Raw genomic sequence first — 10,420 nt, 5'->3', positions numbered from 1 at the left:
GTTCATACCTTGTAATATGCTCTTACCCTTCCGTTAATGTATGAGGTGCTTTGATGTGGACGAAATTATCTTTTTGAGCCTAAGGTGAAAAAACACCTTCCCTTCTTTTCGTACACAACGAATCATAAAAAACAGCTTTTCCTTTCTATCGAAGCTCTTCTTTTCATATACGACGAAGTACAAAAGACAGTTTTTTCCTTTTTGCCGAAGCAACCACTTATGCTATGATGATGGTTATCCTACATATGCCTGGATGAATGTTTATGAATGCAAATGTTATGATGTAATGTGGTGTGCAAATGAATGTCCAAACACATATCCGAAGCCGTAATCACAACCGTTATTTTCTTAGAAACAATCACATATCAGCGCTGACTTTTCGCTGTAAGCCTCCCTTAGGAGCTTCTTCGCCTTTTACTTTCGGCGGTATCAGCGTTGACTTTTCGCTGTAAGCCTCCCTTAGGAGCTTCTTCGCCTTTTACTTTCGGCGGTATCAGCGTTGACTTTTCGCTGTAAGCTCTGCATTCCCTTTGGAACGACTTTTGAGCAGAAAACTTACACTGCGCTCCCTTTGGAGCGACTTCTTTAGTAGCTTCGTCGTACTCCGCATCCCCTTAGGGACGGCTTTCGAGCTTCTTCCCTGTTTCTTTTTTCCTTTCGGCACTCGATGGTGCGTTCTCAGTTTTTACATTTACATCTCTGGGGGATTTTGCTCTTATAGAACTGAAATAAAAAGAAATTACATGTGATGGCCCCATTAAAAACCTTTCTCCCCCTTCAGAAAGGAAAAGGGTGCCAAAAAAGAAAAATAAAAAATATATAAAAAATTACATCAAGTTATACATAATATCGCCGAAGCTCATCCGCATTCCAAGATCTAGGAATGTCGTTGCCGTCCATATCCTTCAATCTGTATGAACCAGGTCTTGACGAAGATACTACCAAAAAAGGTCCCTCCCATTTCAACTGCAACTTGCCCACTGTATCTGGGTTAGCCACTCTCCGAAGCACCAAATGTCCTGGCTCAATATTCTTTAGCCGAACCTTTCTATCACGCCATTTGATTGTTTCGGCTTGATATTTATTGATGTTCTCCACAGCTTGAAGCCTGATCCCTTCTATAGCATCTTTTTCCACAGAATGATCAGCTTCGGAATCTGATTCTGTCGAAGCTACTACTCTTATTGATCCAGTTTTAGCTTCCTCCGGAGTTATTGCTTCGTCACCAAACAATAATTTGAATGGAGTAAAGCCTGTTGACCTTGATGTTGTTGTATTTTGGCTCCACACCACTTTGATTAATTGATCTGGCCATTTTCCCCTGGGTTGATTGAAGATTAACTTCATTATTCCTGTCATTATGATGTCATTAGCTCTTTCAACAAGTCCATTTGACTCCGGATGTCTAACTGATGCGAAATGGATCTTCGTGCCAATTTGATCACAAAATTGTCTGAAATCTTCGGAGTCGATCTGTGTTCCATTATCTATAGTGATGGCCTTTGGTACTCCGAAACGACAAACAATATTCTGCCAGAAAAACTTTTGAATGGTGGTCGAAGTTATTGTGGCTAAAGGCTTTGCCTCAATCCATTTAGAAAAATATTCCACGGCCACTACAACATATCTTAAGTTTCCTTGGGCCGGTGGTAACGGACCTAACAAGTCAAGGCCCCACCTTTGCAATGGCCAGATGGGTTGTATCAGCTGAGTTAAAGACGAAGGTTGTTTTTGATCTCTTGCACATTTCTGACAACCTTCGCACTTTTGAACTAATTCCGCTGCATCCGAAGCTGCCTTCGGCCAATAAAACCCTTGACGAAAAACTTTTCCAAGTAACGACCTAGATCCAATGTGAGATCCACACAGGCCTGCATGTATTTCTTTCATCAATTCTATGCCTTCGGCTCTGGACAAACACTTGAGTAATGGAGCACAAACTCCATGCTTGTACAACTCCCCTTTTATCATGACATATGGATGAGCTCTTGCCTCTACCCTCCTGTTATAAGTTTCGTCATCTGAAAGGAAGTTACCCTGAAGGTAAGAGATGATCTCAGTTCTCCAGTCTTCACTATAAACAGGAGATATATTGAGGACTGCTCTTTCAAGAAGCTCCACTGAAGGTGCTTTTATTGTTTCGAAGAACACATCCGAAGGTAAGGGCAGCCCCTGTGCCGCTGACTTAGCTAGCAAATCAGCATGCTCATTTTCTCCTCGAGGAATATTTTTGACAGAAAATCCTTCGAAGGAGGCTTCAATCCTTCGGACCGTGTCTAGATATTTTTCGAGCTTCAGATCTTTAGCCTTACAACTCTTGTCAATATGACCCGAAACAACCTGGGAATCAGTTTTAAGAATGGCCCTTCTAATTCCCATTGCTTTTAACTTCCGAAGACCCAAAAGCAGGGCTTCGTACTCAGTAATATTGTTTGTGCAACTAAAATCGAGTCTTGCCGCATAACAAGTTTTAACTTTGAATGGTGAGACCAACACAGCAGCTGCTCCTGCTCCGAAGGTTCCCCAAGACCCATCGCAAAACACTGTCCATACTTCGGCATCTTTATTTGTTTCTTCATCCTGAGCCCTTGGCGTCCAGTCGGCAATGAAATCTGCCAGCGCTTGAGACTGGATCGAAGATCTATGCACATAATCAATGCAAAATTCATTGAGCTCTGCAGCCCATTTTCCAATCCGTCCAGTAGCTTCTCTATTTCACATAATATCCTTCAACGGTTGCGAAGAAGGAACAACAATATTGTATGCTTGAAAGTAATGCCGAAGCTTTCTGGATGCCATCAAAACAGCATATAACACCTTCTCCAATTCTGTATAGTTTTTCTTTGATACACTAAGAACCTCAGATACAAAATATACTGGGACATGCTTTTTGACTTGGCCATCAAGCTTCTCCTGGACAAGTGCTGCACTTACCGCTGAGTGCGAAGCTGCCACATATAATAACAAAGGAGCCCCTGGTGTTGGTGGAGTTAATGTTGTTAGATCCATAAAATATTGATTCAGTTCCTCGAAGGCTTTTTGTTGGCTTGGTCCCCATTGAAAGACTTCGGCTGATTTCAGCACTTCGAAGAATGGTAAATTTCTCTCTGCTGATCTAGATATGAATCTATTGAGAGATGCCAGCCTCCCCGTTAATCTTTGGGCCCCCTTTTTTGTATTTGGTGGCTCCATTCGAAGTATAGCTTCAATTTTACTTGGATTAGCTTCAATTCCCTTTGTTGAAACCAAGCATCCAAGAAATTTCCCCTTCTTTACTCCGAAGACACATTTTTCTGGATTCAGCTTTAGACCAGCTTGTCTAAAACTGGCGAAGGTCTCCTGCAAATCAACAATGTGATTTTCTTGTTTCGTGCTTTTTACAATGATATCATCAACATAAGTTAGCACATTTCTGCCTATCTGAGACTAAAGAACCTTCGAAGTCATTCTGCTGAAACTTCCTCCAGCGTTCTTGAGCCCCTCAGGCATCCGAAGGTAACAATATGTTCCACTAGGAGTTATGAAACTGGTCTTCGGCTCATCCTCCTTCTTCATCCAAATTTGATGATAGCCTGAATAACAGTCTAAAAGACTCATAAGCTCTGACGAAGCTGCTGCATCAACTAAGGAGTCTATCCTTGGCAATGGGAATTCGTCCTTCGGACAGGCCTTGTTGAGATCCGTAAAATCGATACACATTCGCCATTTGCCATTGGCCTTTTTTACCATAACAGTGTTAGCTAGCCATTCTGGGTACTTTACTTCTCTGATAACTCCTGCACTGAGGAGTCTTTTGACTTCATTCTGAGCTCCTTCGGCCTTGTCATCAGACATTTTCCGAAGCCTCTGCTTTCTGGGTCTGAAGGATGGGTCAACATTGAGCGAGTGTTCAATAACATCCCTGTTAACTCCGCAAAGATCATTAGCTGACCATGCAAAAACATCTTTGTTGTTGAACAAAAACCTTATCAAGGTTTTCTCCTGTTCTTCGGATAATTGGGAGCCCAACAGCACCTTCTGCTCTGCTATGTCCTCACATAAGAGCATGGGCTTCGGCTGATCTGCCGAAGCTGCTTTCTCCCTTCTGAATTTGTACTGTTCACAAGCTTCAGCTCCATCTATATTATGGATTGCTTTTGAGTCAGTCCAGTTTCCTTCGGCCCTTCTGGCAGCTTCCTGACTTCCATGAATAGCAATGGGTCCTTGGTCTGAAGGTATCTTCATGCAAAGATAAGCAGGATGAAGAATTGCTTCGAAAGCATTGAGGGTGCCACGACCAATAATTGCATTGTAAGGGTATTCCATGTCAACAATGTCAAACACAACTTGCTCCGTTCTGGTGTTGTTGATGAATCCGAAGGTCACTGGCATGGTGATCTTGCCCAGTGCTACAATCTGTCTTCCTCCGAAGCCACAGAGAGGGTGTATAGCATCATGGATCTTATCTTCTGGCTCTTGCATTTGTCTGAAGGCCTTAGCAAATATAATATCAGCTGCACTGCCTGTATCAACCAAAACATTGTGGACCATAAACCCTTTGATGACACAAGAAATAACCATAGCATCGTTGTGAGGAAAATCCTTGAGTTGAAGATCCTCTTGGGAGAAGGTGATTGGAATGTGGGACCATCTTGACTTGATGAAGGGTCCCTGCACTCCAACATGTTGTACCCTTCTCTGCGCCTCTTTATTCTGCTTTTTGTTGACTGGCTCTGAGCATGAACCACCTGTTATCGGGAGCACCAGCTTCGGGGCCGAAGCAGCTCCAGCTTGATCGCTAATCGAAGCCATCAGCTCAAAAAGTGGAAGTGAGTTGACCGGAGGTGGGCGCCAATGTTGGGGACTTGTTCTCAAATGCTATGAATTAAGAACAAGGCAACACAAAGTGTTAAATGTTGATACCCTTCGTTCAACGAAGCATTATTCCCTTAAGGATTAATGAACTTTGAACGAAGGTTAAAGGCAATACAATTACGAAGGTCAAATCTTCGTAATAGATTGAATAAAGTAATATAGAATATGAAACGTCAAAGGTAAATAAATTACAAATGAACAACATTACTTTCATATTGATTTAATATATTCAAGCATTGGATACAATTATACCTTTGCCTTGACAAAGATTGATTCCCGAATGATGCGGTTGCAATTACAGGAATCCGTGAACAGTAAAGGAATACTGTTCACTATTTATAGGCACGGGACACAGCCTGTGAGGAATTACAATTATGTCCCTTATAAGGAATTACAACAGCGACTCAAACATTTATGGACTAAAAGGTCATTCTACTCTTAAGTCGGTTTGTAATTCCGAAGCTTCATACTGAGGAACCTTCGGTCATCACATGCGGACAGCTTCAGCCGAAGCTGTTTCTCCCTACAAGGCCTTCGACGACGAAGCATAGTCCCAACATGGCCCTAAGGTGAACTTCCTTAGGATCGGCTTGGAATCTTGCACACATGCATACAGAAAGCATAATATCCGGTCAAGATGCACATAAATAGAGTAAAGATCCTATCATCGACCGGTATACCTTTTAATCTACGTATTTACCTCCCGTGTCGAGGTCGAGATGCCCATTGATTCCCATGGGTGTCTTGATGGGCTTGGCATCCTTCATTCCAAACTTGGTGAGTATGTCTTGAATATACTTGGTTTGGCTGATGAAGGTGCCCTCTTGGAGTTGCTTGACTTGAAATCCTAGAAAATACTTCAACTCCCCCATCAAAGACATCTCAAATTTCTGAATCATAATCCTACTAAACTCTTCACAAGTAGATTTGTTAGTAGACCCAAATATGATATCATCAACATAAATCTGGCATACAAACAAATTATTTGCAATAGTTTTAGTAAAGAGAGTATGATCGACTTTGCCGACTTTGAATCCATTAGTGATAAGAAAAACTCTTAGGCATTCATACCATGCTCTTGGGGCTTGCTTGAGCCCATAAAGTGCCTTAGAGAGTTTATACACATGGTTAGGGTACTCACTATCTTCAAAGCCGGGAGGTTGCTCAACATAGACCTCTTCCTTGATTGGTCCATTGAGAAAGGCACTCTTCACGTCCATTTGATAAAGCTTGAAGCCATGGTAAGTAGCATAGGCAAGTAATATGCGAATTAACTCAAGCCTAGCTACGGGTGCATAGGTTTCACCGAAATCCAAACCTTCGACTTGTGAATATCCCTTGGCTATAAGTCGGGCTTTGTTCCTTGTCACCACACCATGCTCATCTTGCTTGTTGCAGAAGACCCACTTGGTTCTTACAACATTTTGGTTAGGACGTGGAACTAAATGCCATACCTCATTCCTCGTGAAGTTGTTGAGTTCCTCTTGCATTGCCAACACCCAATCTGAATACCTTTGTCGGTGTTTCAAACCCGGGGGGTCCCTGGACCGACGAGTAAATTGTCGCCGCGTGCCCCAGCCCATATGGGTCGGCGCGAGACGGAGCGTGAAGGGGGGAAGAGAAGCCGGAGGGAGACAGGCGTAAAAGGGGAAACCCGCGGCCTTCGTGTTTGTCCCGCGCCCAGGTCGGGTGCGCTTGCAGTAGGGGGTTACAAGCGTTCGCGTGGGAGAGAGCGAGAGGCTTATGCGCGCCGTCTCGTCCTTCCCCCGCGCGGCCAACCTTCTGTAAGAGGGCTCTGGACCTTCCTTTTATAGGCGTAAGGAGAGGATCCAGGTGTACAATGGGAGGTGTAGTAGTGTGCTAACGTGTCTAGCGGAGAAGAGCTAGTGTTCTAAGTACATGCCGTCGTGGCAGCCGGAGAGGTTTTGGCACCCTGTTCGTGTGATGTCGTGGCCGTCGGAGGAGCGCTGGTGCCTGGCGGAAGGACAGCTGTCGGGGCTGTCGAGTCCTTGCTGACGTTTCCTTGCTTCCGTAAGGGGGCTAAGAGCCACCGTCGTCATGGAGCACGCGGGGCGCCATCATTACTTGTTTACCGGGGCGAGCCAGATGGGACGCCGGTCTTGTTCCCCGCAGCTAGAGCTGGCTAGGGGTAGGGTAATGATGGCCCCTCCTGTGACGTGGTCGGTCCGAGCCCTGGGTTGGGTGAGGCGGAGGCTCCTCCGAGGTCGAGGTCGAGTCTGTCTTCCGAGGCCGAGGTTGAGTCCGAGCCCCTGGGTCGGGCGAGGCGGAGACTGTCGGCTGAGGCCAGGGCTGAGTCCGAGCCCTGGGGTCGGGCGAGGCGGAGTTCGTCGTCTTCCGAGGCTGAGCCCGAGTCCGAGCCCTGGGGTCGGGCGAGGCGGAGTTCGTCGTCTTCCGGGGCTGAGCCCGAGTCCGAGCCCTGAGGTCGGGCGAGGCGAAGTTCGTCGTCTTCCGGGGCTGAGCCCGAGTCCGAGCCCTGGGGTCGGGCGAGGCGGAGTTCGTCGTCTTCCGGGGCTGAGCCCGAGTCCGAGCCCTGGGTCGGGCGAGGCGGAGCTTCCTATGGCGCTCGAGGCCGGACTTGGCTGCTGTCAGCTGCACTCTGCCGAGTGGCGCAGCAGTCAGAGCGGGGCAGGCGGCGCTGTCCTTTTGCTAGGCCGGTCAGAGGACCGGCGAAGTGACTGCGGTCACTTCGGCTCTGTTGACTGAAGGGCGTGCGTCAGGATAAAGGTGTCAGGCCACCTTTGCATTAAATGCTCCTGCGATGCGGTCGGTCGGCGTGGCGATCGGGCCAAGGTTGCTTCTTGGCAAAGACTGGGCCTCGGGCGAGCCGAAGGTGTGTCCGTTGCTTGAGGGGGCCCTCGGGCGAGACGTGAATCCCCCGGGGTCGGCTGCCCTTGCCCGAGGCTGGGCTCGGGCGAGGCGAGATCGTGTCTCTTGAGTGGACCGAACCTTGGCTTAATCGCACCCCATCAGGCCTTTGCAGCTTTGTGCTGACGGGGGTTACCAGCTGAGATTAGGAGTCTTGGGGTACCCCTAATTATGGTCCCCGACAGTAGCCCCCGAGCCTCGAAGGGAGTGTTAATACTCGCTTGGAGGCTTTTGTCGCACTTTTTTGCAAGGGGACCGGCCTTTCTCGATTGCATTTTGTTCCGGTGGGTGCGCGCGAGCGCACCCGCCGGGTGTAGCCCCCCGAGGCCTCGGAGGAGTGGTTTGACTCCTTCGAGGTCTTAATGCGTTTCGCGATGCTTCGGCCGGTCTGGTTGTTCCCTCATGCGAGCTGGCCGTAGCCCGGGTGCACGGTCGGGTCCCAAGTTCTCGGGCTGGTATGTTGATGCTGTTAACGGTTTGGCCGGAGTCGGGTTTGCGAGAGCAGCCCCCGAGCCTCCGCACAGAGCGAGAGGACGGTCAAGGACAGACTCGACTTTTTTACATACGCCCCTGTGTCGCCTTTCCGCAAGGAGGAGGGGGGAAAAGCGCCATGTTGCCCTTGGAGGGCGTCGAACATGGTGTCTCCAGTGAGCTGCTGACGGGTAATCCGAGTGGACGCCCGTGCCCCATTTGTTAGGGGTCAGCTAGAGGCCCGGAGGCGCGCTCCAAAAGTACCTGCGGGTGATCTGCCGGACCCGGTCCCCTTTTGACGGGGTCCGAGGGCTCGATGCCTCCCTCTGATGGGATTCCGTTACAAGATCGTTCCCGCTGGTCTTGGAAATGTCCTAGGGTACCTCGGGAGCGTAGCCCGAGCCTTGGTTATGTATCGAACGTACCCAGGGTCATCCCTCGCTCTGCGTCTGAGGCGGCTGTGAACCCTTTGGGGGCCAGCCTACGAACCCCTGATCAGTAGTGGGCACGGAGCCCGAGTGGCCTGAGGCGGCCGTTGAACCCTTCCGAGGGGCCAGCCTTCGAACCTCTGACCAGTAGCGGGCGTGGAGCCCGAGCGCTCTGAGGCGGCTGTTGAACCCCTCCGAGGGGCCAGCCTTCGAACCTCTGATCAGTAGGGGGGCTCGGGGCCCGTTTCCTTCGCGGAGAAGGATCCTTTTCGGGGTATCCCCCTTTCCCGGTCCCTGTTGCAAGAGAGAGAAAGAGGAAAAGGAAAAGGATACGAAATCGAATGACGTGGCGCACCTTTTTTGACGCGGTCATTATGGCGAAGGCGAAGCGTCGCCCGCTTTTCCTGCCAAAGGTGCCGCCTGTCCTGCCACAGAGTTAATGCGATGGGACGAGTGGTTCACGGGGCAGCCGTTGCGCGCGTGCGAGCCGTTCGAGGAACGGAACACGGGCGCGTCGTCTTCATGCCACGAGAGAGGGTTCCCTTGCTGTCCTTGGATGGGACGTGAGCTTGGCTGACGACGTGACCGCTGCTTCCGCCCGCCTGCCACCGCCATTACTGTCGGCCCATTTTTGGCCGTATTGACCGTCGCGCCTTCTCTCGCAGCTGACTGACCCATGACCGATGCGCCTAGCTGGCACTGTTGGGTCATACGTAGGGTTGCCTCGAGTCGCAGTACTGGTTCCGCAGTCGAGGAGGCACGATAGTGGCACGAGTGGCGGTGCAGTTGCTCGCACGTAGCAACCGGCGCGTCGGTTGCATGACGTGTGGGCCTGGGCCTCCATGCTGGGCGCGTTGGAGTCGAAGGGGTGCGCCCACTTGGCGCGGTCGCATGCCGCCTGCATGCCTGTCCGCCCTTTCACCCGCTGGTCTGGGCGAAAGTGGAGGAATGCTTGTAACCGCTGGGCAGTTGCGCGCACCGCGCGCGGCGGTTTGGCTTCTTCTGCACTGGGCCAGCTTGCATAACGCGTGGGACCCAGCCCCCGGGTCGTAGGGTGAGGACCTTGGAGCGTGTTGGAGAAGACTCAGCCCGCGATGGCTGAGGACGCAAGTGGGGAGAGTTGCCTTTAAAAGGAGGGTGACCCCCTTGAAAGGCAACCATGTCTTCGCGCTCCCTTATGCATCGCGTCTTTCCACCTTCCGAGCCCCCGGATGGGGAACACCCGCGATCCTTCCGCTTTGTCGTTGGAGGAACGCAACTTCGCGGAAGTTGGTACATTTCAGCCATCGTTCGGCTTCAAGGATTTTCATCAGGCAGCCCGGCCGCATCCCCTCGCCGGTGGTCACCCAAGACGGTGACCACCAGCCCCTGGGTGGGGAGAAGCAAGCCGGGCTGCGATCTTGGTCCCGCCCTCAGCTTCAAGGATCTTCATCATCCTTGCTGGGGCGGAGAGCAAGGTGAGTCGGGGCTCTACCTCCCGCACGGGTCGGCTGGCCACCTCCTCTTCCAGCTTCTGGTGGTGGAAACCATCCTCCAGCTCTGCGGAGGAGGCGTCCTCCAGCCATGCCGGGGAAGGCGAACTATTGCTGCCCAGCTAGGATGCAACATTCCGTCCTCCTCCTCGCTTTCGTGGCGAGGACGGGAGCGAGGACCTGCCGGTGCGCTTTGGAGCGGCCCGCGTTCGCCGGTGCGGCGTTGGTGGAGAGGCGGACGCCGCCGTCGGTGCTGACGTGGTGGCAGCTGGGGGAAGCTTCCCCACCGTTGAGGCCGTCAGCGCCGCC

This window comes from Zea mays, chromosome 8 (genome assembly GCF_902167145.1).
Source record: "Zea mays cultivar B73 chromosome 8, Zm-B73-REFERENCE-NAM-5.0, whole genome shotgun sequence".
NCBI lineage: Eukaryota > Viridiplantae > Streptophyta > Magnoliopsida > Poales > Poaceae > Zea > Zea mays.
Note: the sequence above shows the minus strand (reverse complement) of the source record.